The sequence below is a fragment of the Lissotriton vulgaris genome, chromosome 6 (assembly GCF_964263255.1).
Source record: "Lissotriton vulgaris chromosome 6, aLisVul1.2, whole genome shotgun sequence".
NCBI classification, from domain to species: Eukaryota; Metazoa; Chordata; class Amphibia; order Caudata; family Salamandridae; genus Lissotriton; species Lissotriton vulgaris.
The window spans coordinates 47,555,876-47,572,376 of NC_141694.1; positions in this window are offsets into that span (position 1 = coordinate 47,555,876).

Here is a 16,501-nt window from a genome sequence, read left to right on the forward strand (position 1 = left end):
TCATGCATGTTTTCTCTGTTAACGAGGTTTCCTTCCGAGGACAGTAACATTACATCGCACCAAAAACAGAGCTGTCAGGGCTAATGGGGCCGCAGGATTTATGGGGTCTTTAAGAACATCAGTCCTAGTTTTGTTTCATGTCCGAAGCCTTCTCAAGAGATGGGGGGATGTTGAGGTGCAGGGAGAGCAGACCGAGATCTGCATAAGATCACACTGTTGCTTGTTACCCTCTGCAGTGTCTTTCTTGCCCTGGGCGTTGTCAAAACGCAGCCACGGGTGCCTGCCCCCAAGGTGCCCCCACTGCCCTTTAGTGATTCGTGCCCAGCAACCTCGGCGCGTGAGGGACCGCTGATGCCCTAAGGAGGAGGACGTGAGAGAAGGATGAGACCCCGAGGACCATCGGCTGGAAAAGGAAGCATCGCTGTTGCCTTACACAAAGAGCCAGGTACGCTGCTCACATGGGAAACCCCTGGGTGTGGAACTGTACTTTTAATCCAGCGTAATTTCTGCTCAGGGGTTCAGCTCCATTAGTGACAGACTGCACCGTTAATAGTACAGCAGCCCTGTTGAGAAGCCCCATGAAAAATGTAACTACACTGCTTACGTGAGCGAGCAGGAACCATCTGTTAATTACTAACAGATGGTTTTTAAACTCGCTCCGGAATGGAAAACGCCAAACGTGCACGCGTTCGCTTTCAAAGCAATTGAATGCGTGCACATTTTGGCAGCAGTGCTCAAACGATGGCTAAAAGTCTTTTCCTAGGCAGCGGATGCGAGCTGCTAGGCGAGACCTAAAAAGCGATCTATTCACTTGTAATCAACTTTGCCTTCTTGCGGATTTCAAAAATACCCCAAATATTCTTTACATATTCCTTCTACATATTTGATGATCCAATTAGGGAATTCAAAAACACATCATTAACAGTCATAAAACAACAACTGCAAAGGTTATAGGGTTACAAGGGAAAGAGTGGAGTGTGGTTGGGATAGCAGTGTGTGATTGGTTGTAGCTGGAACAGTGGCTGTACAAGAAGGGCTCCTGGAAGTATTGTATTGAATTTAATTGCATTTATATAGCGCTTACTACCCCTGACGAGGCGTCAAAGTGTTTTTTCGGCAAGTAGCACTATACTCCGGAACCCATAAAGGATTAGCGGTGAATTAGTATTGTGAAATATGAAAGTAATTTGAGTGGTGGATATGTTAGTCAGTTATTTGGATTGAGTAGGATAGTGGAGGGATAGAAGAGGGAAAAAAGGTTTACATGTATATAGCGCTTGCTACCACTGATTGAGTGCGGGAAAAGAAAGGTGGAGGAAGCCCACATGATTATTATCTTGTAGAGCAGAAGATAGGTTCACAGAGAGTTTACAGAGAGGTGATTTTTTTGACAGAGATGACATTTATGGATAAGAACTATCTGTCTTGGCTAGGGAGTTATTTTATTACAGAGAAGGTTGCCGGGTCATTAAAAGATTGGATAAGAAACTCTGATGATAGCTTGGTGGGCACATTTGCAGCATTTTTTAGTTGCAGGGTGTTGGAAAGTAGGTTATTGGTAGGGGCAAATGTAATTCTGCCATTGGCAATAAGGCCACTAACACATGATAGTTTTGCAAGTAATAAGCACAGGAAGCAGATGCAGCTTGGTAGTTTATTTGTAGGTTGGACCCTAAGATGTCACCAGTACAAGAGCTCAGCTGCAACTGACTCTTACATTCCTATGTACACACAGTGGTCACTAACATTCTACTGGAATTAAAGGAACAGTAATAATGTAGGAGAATGTAACACATCCTTCTTCTTAAATAAAAAAAAAATAAAAAAAAACTATGTACATTGCATTGACGCATTCTATGTATATATACAGAGTCACATAACATAATCTTTAAGCTTGACAGGTTTCACAATGATTCGTCCAGATAATCTTCTAGAACTGGAAACATCCACCCTTGGAAGATCAGGTGACGTGGATTGAACATGCGGAGAATGAACAGAACTTGGAACAGAACTGGAACCAGACCCCTTTTCTAACCAAAGATCACGTTCTAAATCGTTGCACTTAACAACATTACAAATATTCCATTTTTGTCCATCATCCAGCAGGACGCAATTACCCAATACTTTCAACACCTTCTTTGGACGAGACCATCTGGAAGAACCATCCTTGGATAACCCAAAACGAGAAGACCTCACCAAATCACCAATTTGGAAACTACATGCACGTTTTATAATTTTGTCGTTATGCCTGTCCACATACTTCTTTTGGTAAGAACTCATCCTACTGTTGAGATTTTCTTTATAATTGCGGCCAGCAGAAATCTTGAGCATCCAAGCAGGAGTCACCTTATTACCAGCAGAACGCCCCTTTAAAAGATGAAATGGAGATACCATGGTAGCAGAATGTGGAGTATTCCTATAACTCCAAACCAAGTTTTTGACAGCAACTTTGCAATCATTGTCTCCAGAAACAGCTAATTGTATACAATCCTTTAAAACACGGTTGAACCTTTCTACCATGCCGTTCTCCCTTGGGCAATAAACAGCCGTAGTAATGTGTTTAATTCCACATGAATGCAAGTAACTTTGGAACTCTGAAGCAACAAATTGCGGACCATTATCAGTAGTGATGCTCTCAGGAAAACCTTCCCTATGAAAAACCTCCTCACAAAAATTAACAATGCTGGAAGCTTTAACCTCTTTAACAAATGCAACTTCAGGCCATTTGCTATAGTAATCCATCAATACAATGGCAAATTTACCAGTAATACTACCAACACTGAACGGGCCACAAATGTCTATAGCAAGTTTCTGCCATGGCCCATCCGGAAATGTAACAGCAGAGATTGTGGTTTCCTGAGAAACATGAGATTTGTCACTGCACGTGCAAGCAGCGCAGTTCCTTACACATCTATCAATATCTTTGTCCATACCTGGCCACCAGAAATCACACCTACATCTTCTTTTCATCCCAGACATGCCTGAGTGCCCTTCGTGCATATGATCCAGTAACCTATTTCGTAAGGAAGACGGTACGACAAGCTTGTCAGCTCTTCTAACCACACCCACCACAAGGTCATAAGAGAGTTCAGGCCAAACGGTTTTATATTCGGATAAGTCAGAATCACTCCAAGAAAAATTATTGTATGGTGATGCTAAGCGTGCAATTACCTCCTTCAATACCACATCATCCTGAACAGCTTGTCTCCATACTTCTAAACTTATAGCACCACTGCAAGCTTCATCCACAGAAGCAATTGACCAGTCTTCATCTTGTTCAACCGCGACATCTTCACCTCCAATAGGAAGTCGAGATAGGCAGTCAGCATTGACATTTTTGATTCCAGGTACATATTCCATTGTAAAATCATACTCTTGTAACTTATAAATCCACTTGGCAATTCTAGGCGTGGCTTTCCCTGCACCCTTAGTGGAAAAGATATCAACAAGGGGTTTATGATCTGTTCTCAACTCAAAGTTAGTGCCCCAGACATAGTTCCTGAAATAATTAACACCCCAAAAGCATGCTAAAGCCTCTTTCTCGATGACAGAGTAAGAAGATTCAGCACCCTTCAATGTTCGTGAGGCAAAAGCTACCACCCACTCAAATTTGTCTTTCCCTTGCATCAAAACAGCTCCAAGCCCATATGCACTCGCATCCACCACGATGATCGACCTCTTGCTGGGATCATAAGGTTTAAGAGCAACAGCATTTGCAATTTCTTTTTTCACATCATCAAACACAGCTTGACACTCCGTGGACCACAAAAACTTGGCATCTTTTTTCATCAACAATCTTAAGCAAAAGACTTTAGAAGCAAAATTTGGTACAAATTTCCAATAATACTCGGCAAGACCTAAAAAAGATCGGAGCTGGTCTTTATCAGATGGTGCCGGAGCGTTCTTGATGGCATCCAATAAATTCTTTTTAGGTTTAACACCATCTGCAGATAAAGTGTGCCCAAGATATTCTATTTCATTGGTAGAAAATTTGCATTTCTCAGCAGCAACAGTCAAACCAGCCTTTTGAAGTTTACCCAATACATCATGCAAAATCATGTCGTGGTCACACTTATCAGCACCCCATACAAGTACATCATCTTGAAACACTAACATGTTAGGTATGCCTTCAAGGACCTTGCACATGACTCTTTGAAAAACGGCCGAAGCAGAGGATAACCCAAAAGGCATTCTCAAGAACTGAAATGCACCCTCAGGAGTGATAAAGGAAGTCAGATGACGGGATTCTGGGTGTAACTTTATCTGATGATATGCATTTGACAGATCAATAGACGAGAAAAATTTTGCATCTTTAACAGAAGCAACCATTTCATTAATCTTGGGTAAGGGAAAGCGATCTACCCAAATATTTTTGTTTAAATCTCTCAAATCAACACACATGCGCAATTTTCCGTTGGATTTGCGTGCCAAAACTACTGGACTAAGCCAATCAGATGCTTCGATTGGTTCAATAATGTTCAGGTGACAAAGGCGATCTAACTCCAATTTGAGTTGAGATCTTAACACTAACGGCACATTACGTACTTTATGAACAATAGGAGTACAATCAGGTTTAAGAACAATTCTGTGTTCAAATTTTTTGAGACATCCTAATTTAGGATTAAACAAATCAGGGAACTTTTTATGCAATTCTAACACATTATTGTCATCCTGAGTTACTAAAACTTCTTCAGAATTTTTTTTATGCCAATTAGGAGATAGTAAAACTTGGTCAGGATGATTTGGATCAAGGGTCAATCCTAAATTCCATACTTCTTTCCACCCTAATAAGGCTCTTCCCTTTTCTACCACATAGACAGTTCCAAGAGTACTCCTATCCTTAAAAATGATTTCAGATGAAAAACATCCAATCACAGGTAGTCTAATGCATAGATAACCCACAGGAGATCTTTGTGAATGAACTAAGGTGGGTTTACCACACGTTTCCCACATAGTCTTATCGATAATGGTATACAGGGAGCAAGAATCAGCCCAAAGAAATAACTTGTGGTTGTTGATAGTGACTTCACATTTAGGCGGTTGAATCTCTTCAGAAATATGATTAACCTCATCATCATTCCAAATGGTCATAACTTCAATATCACTATCGCTATCAGAGTGAAGGGATTCATCAATGAAATTTACAGAGATTTTCCAAGCATTGGGATTCCCTGACCTGCACATTTTAGAAAAATGGCCAGATTTGTTACACTTGAAACATGTGACATTTGACGCCGGACACCAAGAATTTTCAGTGGTATGCTTGGCATTTCCACATCTGAAACAAAATTGCTTATTGTTAGGAATCACAGTCTTATTAGAAGGCGCTCTGTTATATGATACAGTGCTTTTGTTGACACCAGAAAAATTGCGAGGTCTAACTCTACTATCATGTTTAACATTATACCTAGTATCAAAAGTTTTTGGCTTACTGGACACAGTACATACCTCACCAGAATCTTTGCTGTCAGTCAACTTTCGATCTGTGCTATGTGTATTGTTTAACTCTTTGACATAACGTGAATTATTTTCCACTCTCCTGGCAATAGAAATAGTTTTATGAAGAGATGGATCTTTCAAGTCAAGTAATTTCTCCTGGATTTTAACATTGTTAGTTCTATTGATGAACTGATCTCTTATGATTTCCTCATGTAATTCTTTAAACTTGCAAGTAACAGCTAACCTTCTTAAAGCAGTAACATATTGTTCTACAGTTTCACCAACCATTTGTGCTCTTGAAAAGAATTTATGTCTTTCTACAACAATACTAGTTTTCTTACCAAAATTTTCTTCTAGTGCATTAAGTGCATCTAGATATTCATCAGACAAAACTGGTTCAAGTTTTGAACAATCAAATACAATTTCCTCTTCACTGAGATCTTCATCTCCGCCTGCACATACCTTTGAGTTAACAGAAGATACAATTGGTAATGTTTTCAGTACTTTTCTACCTTCAACGCCAAGACTGTGCTTGAGTAAGGCTAATTTTCGTGATGCAAGAAATACTTCCCCTCCTATTGCCTCCAAATAAGTTTCGAAGGATTCACGCCAATCCTCCCAATTCATAGGAGGTACACCAGGATCTTGTAAGAATTTGGGTGGGGCTAAAATATTATTAGTCTCCATGTTGAATAATGACTAATTAATATGACATACACAATAACATCACCAGGATAATATTACAATTAAAGTCAATATTTTGAAGGAATAGGAACAAAATTAAATTAACAACAAAAAGTAGTCACCGTTGTCTGCGTCGATTCCCAGAAGAATACTAAAAAAAAAACTGTTTTCCTGTGAATATAATGCTGAATACTGTTAGTTGTAAAAATGAATAAAGTATGTTTTTTTTTTTTTTTTAAATGTCCCAGAATGCCTTGTTATCAATTTCCCAGAGAACATTGCGGTGGAAAACGAAGAAGAGAGGCAGGTGAGTGTGTCACATCAATATTGCAGCAATAGTCAAAGTTAATGTATTAAATAGTCGTTAAAAGAGAAAAATATCGTTTATAGAGGAAGCTTGGCGAGTGCTTTATTTAGCACGAGTTGATCGTTGTTTGCGTTTTTATTTTGTTGTGAAACGCTGGGTTAACGCTGCTCTGAACGGGGAAAATCGGCAAAAATGCGTTGCCATGCAACCGGGAATACAAAATGGCCGCTACGTTGTTGTATTCGCCTGACGCTGTCTGTAGTTCTTCCGCCTGGCGTATGACGCTTATGACGCTGGCAAAGAATCAGCTGGAAGTTCTTGCATGCAGATACGCTCGAGCGTTCCAACAATGTTTTTTTTAAAAGATGCAAGGTGAAATTAGATGGAAACCTTGTTGTGCGTTTACTCGAGTAAACGAAGCAAAGTTTGTTTAACGAGGCTTTTCACAAATTGCCAGCGCTTAGAGGAAATAGAATTAATAGTCTTAATGACGCTGTTTTTTGGTATTAACAAGCGCTTCCAAGATAAACAGGAAATAATAAGTGCTTCTCAGAGAAACAGGAAATAACAAGGCAATAATAGTAAATTGGACACACTCACTGCATGAGACGCTGCTTTTCTTGGAAATCGTTTTAAAGGTGCAATTGGTTCCTTTGTTGAAAAGAGATTTGTTTGGTTTTCTTTTTTGCTTGTAGAAAAATAAAGCAAATTTATGATGATGAGAACATCAAAGGGTCAAATGGGTTGTTTCCTCCCTCGTCGCCACTTTTGCAAGTAATAAGCACAGGAAGCAGATGCAGCTTGGTAGTTTATTTGTAGGTTGGACCCTAAGATGTCACCAGTACAAGAGCTCAGCTGCAACTGACTCTTACATTCCTATGTACACACAGTGGTCACTAACATTCTACTGGAATTAAAGGAACAGTAATAATGTAGGAGAATGTAACAGATAGGACTCAGCATAGGTCTTAGAAAAGTATTCCTTTGCTCAACCCTTGGTAATTTGGCTGCGAGCAGACAGGCTTAACTTCAAAGACAGGTATGTAAAGCATTCAAAAACACCATTTCAGTAAATAATTAAGAAACTACACAACATAAAAATCCAACACCAATTTATAAAAATAGGTAATATTTTTATCTTTTAAATGACACCAAAGCGAAAATAATCCACAGTAGGGAACCAGAGATATAAATTTTTAAAGATTAGTCACTTTCTAGTGCTTAGAAAGCAACAGCGCCTTTAAGTCATTTTGTTTTCTCTGTCAGGGACACACCATTATAAATTGTTCTGAAGAATTCTCACCACTGTAGTGGGCCGCCTTCTTCAGCAAGCGGGGTCCACTTAGAACACCTTCCTGGAGTTCTGCTTGCCGGTCCCAAAGTATCCAACACACAATCCAAGGTTCTGGAATCTCCAAGAGGGTCCTTGAAAGTGTGAAACTTCAATTCCGCAATCCACATGAACAACACCCTTACAAATCCATTGGTACTCCAGGCTTTGAATTCTTTGTGGGGCTGTTCAGGTGAGCTCTGTTAACCTGTATCTTGCAGGGAGTCCACTCTTAGTCCTTTGGCAGCAAGGTAATCCACAGGGCTGTAGTTTCAGATGGTGCAGTCTTCATAGGTCAGGCCTTAGAATTCCTTGTACCGCAAAATCATTCCAGCCGGGCACTTCTTGCTTTATTCAGATTCAAGCAGCAGATCTGGAGGGCTCTGCCCCTCTCAGATACTTATTCAAAATTCTCTGGGTCAAGCACCAGGTCACTTCTGACCAATGAGAGCAGGGCAACTCCTCATAGTTATTACCACATCCTGTAGAGTGTGGCATTAGTTTGTCCCAGAGTGCATCATTCTTCCAAATCCATAATGGCTGATTTTCCAGCAAGGAGGTAAGAGCTGGCTAAACACACCCCCTGGGATGCCCTATTTCCATGAACTCTCCCCCTACCATCTGCACATACCTTCCTTAAGCCTAGCCCTGACTCTGGGTCAAGACTGTCAGAGTAGACTGAAACCCAGGCCTTCCCTCTGCCTTTGAAGAGCATAGTTTACGACGCCACCTCCTGGCCTGGCATTACTATAGACCAGCACACTGTCTTCCAACAGCCTGGCTAATCTACTTAACTCTGACCAATCAGGGCAGACCAATGAAAGGCTGAATTTGGACTTACAAACAAGAAAGTCTCATAACTTCTTGTATGTACACTTTAGGAGAAATTCAACAATATAATATTATTGGATTTACTACTACCATTCTGGGAAGTCTTTGAATGGTCCGGCTAGTCCTCTCCTATCAATATTTATTAATCAATAACTTCCTACCATGTTAACCTATGGGCCATGGGGTTTGCAATGGGGAAAATGACTTGTGCCACTTTTGTAGAACCAGATATTTACAACAAGGGGTGGTGAGGGACAGAGTCTCTGAATTAAACAGAATACTCTCACCCAGTCAAGAGATCAGGGCTAGATCCAACACCGTTTTTTAGCTCACTGCACCATCCCAGTTTCAGAACCTGGCTGTATGCAAATTAGTCTGTTCCTGTCCCAGTGCATGATGGGAACAGGGCAAACCAAACTACAAAAGCCAATTCTTACACTGGGAAGGAAACAAGCTACCGGGGACCGGTTTCTGGCATTTCAGCCTCTTCGGCCCGGCTTGCTTGAATCCTGATGGTGCAATGAGCAAGGGACTCACATCTGAGCATACCCTTCCACGCTTAGGGTGGACAAAAATATTTACAACAAGGGGTGGTGAGGGACAGAGTCTCTGAATTAAACAGAATACTCTCACCCAGTCAAGAGATCAGGGCTAGATCCAACACCGTTTTTTAGCTCACTGCACCATCCCAGTTTCAGAACCTGGCTGTATGCAAATTAGTCTGTTCCTGTCCCAGTGCATGATGGGAACAGGGCAAACCAAACTACAAAAGCCAATTCTTACACTGGGAAGGAAACAAGCTACCGGGGACCGGTTTCTGGCATTTCAGCCTCTTCGGCCCGGCTTGCTTGAATCCTGATGGTGCAATGAGCAAGGGACTCACATCTGAGCATACCCTTCCACGCTTAGGGTGGACAAAAATATTTACAACAAGGGGTGGTGAGGGACAGAGTCTCTGAATTAAACAGAATACTCTCACCCAGTCAAGAGATCAGGGCTAGATCCAACACCGTTTTTTAGCTCACTGCACCATCCCAGTTTCAGAACCTGGCTGTATGCAAATTAGTCTGTTCCTGTCCCAGTGCATGATGGGAACAGGGCAAACCAAACTACAAAAGCCAATTCTTACACTGGGAAGGAAACAAGCTACCGGGGACCGGTTTCTGGCATTTCAGCCTCTTCGGCCCGGCTTGCTTGAATCCTGATGGTGCAATGAGCAAGGGACTCACATCTGAGCATACCCTTCCACGCTTAGGGTGGACAAAAATATTTACAACAAGGGGTGGTGAGGGACAGAGTCTCTGAATTAAACAGAATACTCTCACCCAGTCAAGAGATCAGGGCTAGATCCAACACCGTTTTTTAGCTCACTGCACCATCCCAGTTTCAGAACCTGGCTGTATGCAAATTAGTCTGTTCCTGTCCCAGTGCATGATGGGAACAGGGCAAACCAAACTACAAAAGCCAATTCTTACACTGGGAAGGAAACAAGCTACCGGGGACCGGTTTCTGGCATTTCAGCCTCTTCGGCCCGGCTTGCTTGAATCCTGATGGTGCAATGAGCAAGGGACTCACATCTGAGCATACCCTTCCACGCTTAGGGTGGACAAAAATATTTACAACAAGGGGTGGTGAGGGACAGAGTCTCTGAATTAAACAGAATACTCTCACCCAGTCAAGAGATCAGGGCTAGATCCAACACCGTTTTTTAGCTCACTGCACCATCCCAGTTTCAGAACCTGGCTGTATGCAAATTAGTCTGTTCCTGTCCCAGTGCATGATGGGAACAGGGCAAACCAAACTACAAAAGCCAATTCTTACACTGGGAAGGAAACAAGCTACCGGGGACCGGTTTCTGGCATTTCAGCCTCTTCGGCCCGGCTTGCTTGAATCCTGATGGTGCAATGAGCAAGGGACTCACATCTGAGCATACCCTTCCACGCTTAGGGTGGACAAAAATATTTACAACAAGGGGTGGTGAGGGACAGAGTCTCTGAATTAAACAGAATACTCTCACCCAGTCAAGAGATCAGGGCTAGATCCAACACCGTTTTTTAGCTCACTGCACCATCCCAGTTTCAGAACCTGGCTGTATGCAAATTAGTCTGTTCCTGTCCCAGTGCATGATGGGAACAGGGCAAACCAAACTACAAAAGCCAATTCTTACACTGGGAAGGAAACAAGCTACCGGGGACCGGTTTCTGGCATTTCAGCCTCTTCGGCCCGGCTTGCTTGAATCCTGATGGTGCAATGAGCAAGGGACTCACATCTGAGCATACCCTTCCACGCTTAGGGTGGACAAAAATATTTACAACAAGGGGTGGTGAGGGACAGAGTCTCTGAATTAAACAGAATACTCTCACCCAGTCAAGAGATCAGGGCTAGATCCAACACCGTTTTTTAGCTCACTGCACCATCCCAGTTTCAGAACCTGGCTGTATGCAAATTAGTCTGTTCCTGTCCCAGTGCATGATGGGAACAGGGCAAACCAAACTACAAAAGCCAATTCTTACACTGGGAAGGAAACAAGCTACCGGGGACCGGTTTCTGGCATTTCAGCCTCTTCGGCCCGGCTTGCTTGAATCCTGATGGTGCAATGAGCAAGGGACTCACATCTGAGCATACCCTTCCACGCTTAGGGTGGACAAAAATATTTACAACAAGGGGTGGTGAGGGACAGAGTCTCTGAATTAAACAGAATACTCTCACCCAGTCAAGAGATCAGGGCTAGATCCAACACCGTTTTTTAGCTCACTGCACCATCCCAGTTTCAGAACCTGGCTGTATGCAAATTAGTCTGTTCCTGTCCCAGTGCATGATGGGAACAGGGCAAACCAAACTACAAAAGCCAATTCTTACACTGGGAAGGAAACAAGCTACCGGGGACCGGTTTCTGGCATTTCAGCCTCTTCGGCCCGGCTTGCTTGAATCCTGATGGTGCAATGAGCAAGGGACTCACATCTGAGCATACCCTTCCACGCTTAGGGTGGACAAAAATATTTACAACAAGGGGTGGTGAGGGACAGAGTCTCTGAATTAAACAGAATACTCTCACCCAGTCAAGAGATCAGGGCTAGATCCAACACCGTTTTTTAGCTCACTGCACCATCCCAGTTTCAGAACCTGGCTGTATGCAAATTAGTCTGTTCCTGTCCCAGTGCATGATGGGAACAGGGCAAACCAAACTACAAAAGCCAATTCTTACACTGGGAAGGAAACAAGCTACCGGGGACCGGTTTCTGGCATTTCAGCCTCTTCGGCCCGGCTTGCTTGAATCCTGATGGTGCAATGAGCAAGGGACTCACATCTGAGCATACCCTTCCACGCTTAGGGTGGACAAAAATATTTACAACAAGGGGTGGTGAGGGACAGAGTCTCTGAATTAAACAGAATACTCTCACCCAGTCAAGAGATCAGGGCTAGATCCAACACCGTTTTTTAGCTCACTGCACCATCCCAGTTTCAGAACCTGGCTGTATGCAAATTAGTCTGTTCCTGTCCCAGTGCATGATGGGAACAGGGCAAACCAAACTACAAAAGCCAATTCTTACACTGGGAAGGAAACAAGCTACCGGGGACCGGTTTCTGGCATTTCAGCCTCTTCGGCCCGGCTTGCTTGAATCCTGATGGTGCAATGAGCAAGGGACTCACATCTGAGCATACCCTTCCACGCTTAGGGTGGACAAAAATATTTACAACAAGGGGTGGTGAGGGACAGAGTCTCTGAATTAAACAGAATACTCTCACCCAGTCAAGAGATCAGGGCTAGATCCAACACCGTTTTTTAGCTCACTGCACCATCCCAGTTTCAGAACCTGGCTGTATGCAAATTAGTCTGTTCCTGTCCCAGTGCATGATGGGAACAGGGCAAACCAAACTACAAAAGCCAATTCTTACACTGGGAAGGAAACAAGCTACCGGGGACCGGTTTCTGGCATTTCAGCCTCTTCGGCCCGGCTTGCTTGAATCCTGATGGTGCAATGAGCAAGGGACTCACATCTGAGCATACCCTTCCACGCTTAGGGTGGACAAAAATATTTACAACAAGGGGTGGTGAGGGACAGAGTCTCTGAATTAAACAGAATACTCTCACCCAGTCAAGAGATCAGGGCTAGATCCAACACCGTTTTTTAGCTCACTGCACCATCCCAGTTTCAGAACCTGGCTGTATGCAAATTAGTCTGTTCCTGTCCCAGTGCATGATGGGAACAGGGCAAACCAAACTACAAAAGCCAATTCTTACACTGGGAAGGAAACAAGCTACCGGGGACCGGTTTCTGGCATTTCAGCCTCTTCGGCCCGGCTTGCTTGAATCCTGATGGTGCAATGAGCAAGGGACTCACATCTGAGCATACCCTTCCACGCTTAGGGTGGACAAAAATATTTACAACAAGGGGTGGTGAGGGACAGAGTCTCTGAATTAAACAGAATACTCTCACCCAGTCAAGAGATCAGGGCTAGATCCAACACCGTTTTTTAGCTCACTGCACCATCCCAGTTTCAGAACCTGGCTGTATGCAAATTAGTCTGTTCCTGTCCCAGTGCATGATGGGAACAGGGCAAACCAAACTACAAAAGCCAATTCTTACACTGGGAAGGAAACAAGCTACCGGGGACCGGTTTCTGGCATTTCAGCCTCTTCGGCCCGGCTTGCTTGAATCCTGATGGTGCAATGAGCAAGGGACTCACATCTGAGCATACCCTTCCACGCTTAGGGTGGACAAAAATATTTACAACAAGGGGTGGTGAGGGACAGAGTCTCTGAATTAAACAGAATACTCTCACCCAGTCAAGAGATCAGGGCTAGATCCAACACCGTTTTTTAGCTCACTGCACCATCCCAGTTTCAGAACCTGGCTGTATGCAAATTAGTCTGTTCCTGTCCCAGTGCATGATGGGAACAGGGCAAACCAAACTACAAAAGCCAATTCTTACACTGGGAAGGAAACAAGCTACCGGGGACCGGTTTCTGGCATTTCAGCCTCTTCGGCCCGGCTTGCTTGAATCCTGATGGTGCAATGAGCAAGGGACTCACATCTGAGCATACCCTTCCACGCTTAGGGTGGACAAAAATATTTACAACAAGGGGTGGTGAGGGACAGAGTCTCTGAATTAAACAGAATACTCTCACCCAGTCAAGAGATCAGGGCTAGATCCAACACCGTTTTTTAGCTCACTGCACCATCCCAGTTTCAGAACCTGGCTGTATGCAAATTAGTCTGTTCCTGTCCCAGTGCATGATGGGAACAGGGCAAACCAAACTACAAAAGCCAATTCTTACACTGGGAAGGAAACAAGCTACCGGGGACCGGTTTCTGGCATTTCAGCCTCTTCGGCCCGGCTTGCTTGAATCCTGATGGTGCAATGAGCAAGGGACTCACATCTGAGCATACCCTTCCACGCTTAGGGTGGACAAAAATATTTACAACAAGGGGTGGTGAGGGACAGAGTCTCTGAATTAAACAGAATGATGGATCAAGCCCTGATCTTTGCACTGGGTAAGAGTGGTCTGCTCAATTCAGACACTCTGTTCATCACCACCCCCTTTTGTAAATCACTTTTGTAGAACCAGGGCTTATAAAACCATATTTTATAAGTATTTCCCTAATTTCTACTGGACTCCCACCCCCTGTGCAACTAGGGGAGACTTCAGGGGTTCTGAATCTGCAGAAATATTGCAGATCATCCTTACCCAATTCTTCTAGCATCAAAGTTGAACTTGAGCACCTCTTTAATACAATGTGGGGAGTGAAATGTAAAATTTCACTTTACCCAGGCACATACAAATTCATTTTATAAGGGAGCTCCTTATAGATAACTGACCCCCCACCCCTGGGATACCTAGGGGTGACCCTGGGGGTCCCTAATATGCAAAAACATGGTAGGTTGGGCACAATTTAAGGTTTAAAAGCTGTCCTGGCCACCAGTGCAGCTTTTAAACTGACCTCAGGCTTCAGCACTGCACACATGCTGGTGCAGAGAATGTGCTGGCCCCTAAACGGCCATGCCCCAGGATACAGGAGACTTCTATGTAGTTTCAATCCCCTTCCCTATTACATACTAGGGACTTATGGTGTAGGTCATGCCAACTACAGGGGTACCCCACCATACCATAGTGTACCCTAGTTGATGTTGGGTGTCTTAGCTGTATTCTAATGTGTTCCTTTTAGCTTGGCACTGGCCCTGGGCCTGGTTAAACAGAGCCCAGGGTCAGTCAGAGTCAGTTACCACCAGTTCCAGTCAGCAAAAAGTTGGGGGTGCCCAGGGCACAGGATGACTATGCAACACTGGGATACTGTTTGTAGATCCCTTGCTAAGGAAGTATTGTTACAGGAACATGGTCTACACTAAAGTTTAAAGAAATATAGCAAGGGGAAGTGACAGCTTGGGAAGTGACATGAGGGCGGCGGCTTTGCTGGACACATCTGTCCAAAGGTTGTATTTTTATTTATTCCTGCTGGGGCAACAGGTGTCTTTTAGTAAGAAGAGGGTTATGAGGTGGGCGTGGTGTGGTGTGTGGACAGTGTTGGTGGGACACAGGAAGGTTGGCTTGGACCCTGAAAGAATGACCCACCTCTGTGAGTGGCTGACTTTGGTGTTGGAGCTCAGCTATGGTGTTCTGATAATGAAATAACTATGAGAATTCCAGCAGTAAGGAGTGAAGGAAGAGGGTCATGCTTCTGAGTAAAAAAGATTAAGAACTATTAGTTTAGTAGTATTGTGTTAGGCTGGCTGATATCGTAGGGTGGGAGGCCGTGTGCGGGTGGTGTTTAAGGCTGGGTGAGGGCTGTTTGTTTCATATGCATTAGAGAGGACATCTGCTTTTAACCTTCAAGGCATTGCCAGGGATTGCACATGTTCCAACAGACCTGCCTCATTAAAGTCTCATCTCAAAGCTGTTTGCGTGCGTTAGCACATTAAAGCCAGACCTTTTGGCTATGCCAAAGCTTGTTAATTGAGTTTCTGATGTTCTGCATCTTGTTTCACTAAACCCGCTTTGCTCGTTTATATTGACATTTTTGGACAGTCCGTGCAGTGCTTTCAAGGAATGTTGGTGTAGAAATCTGTTTTTCTAAATGTTGAGCTGAAGGGGAAGACACAGGGAACTGGTCGGGTAGTGTTCGCTGCACCCCTAAAAATGATAAGCAGACACATTATTAAAAGCACTGTGAGGGTGTGGACATATAAGCTGATTTTCCTGAGGCAAAACAGTAAGAAGTGCCTAGGTCTAGGGTAAGAACTGAGGTATTTTCATTATTATCAACAGCCACAGTTGTCTTTCCTCAAAGACACAGATTGTTCTCATTAAAATAGTTATCTTTTTAAAATGCAAACAAATAACAGCTAGGTTGCTTACCAGTCACCAATGGACAATGTAAACACAGAAAATGTCCACATCCAAAGATGGCCTGACCCACAACATAAAGAACACTTCAAACTAGCATTGGGTCATGCCCCTTCGGGTATCTCTGTCTGTCTGGATGTCTGTTTCTATCTATCTATAAATTAGTATACATTCATTGTGTGCATTTTTTATTTCACTTTTTTCCGTATTAGTGTCTTTAGGGAGCTCCCCGCACTTATGTCCAGGGGAAGCCCTTTGTGAATAGGGACTGTAGGTGTTTATGGGCGTTGACAAACATCCAAGGCTAACAAGGCTTAGACACACCCAAGAGCGCCTTTAATCACACCACTTGGGAGACCTTTAGGGGTGGGGAGATGACCTCATGTTTGGCATCCTTTTTGAATTCCTGGCAGGTGTATGTTAACCCCGGGAGTAGTGGAGTAGCGGGGCTACGCAGAGGGCCACGGAGTTGAGAACAAACTCCGTGGAGCTCCGGTAAACCACCCGCCTACCACCCCCCTATTAACCCCTTCCCTGCACTGCGAATTCCGCCGCTGCAAGGGGG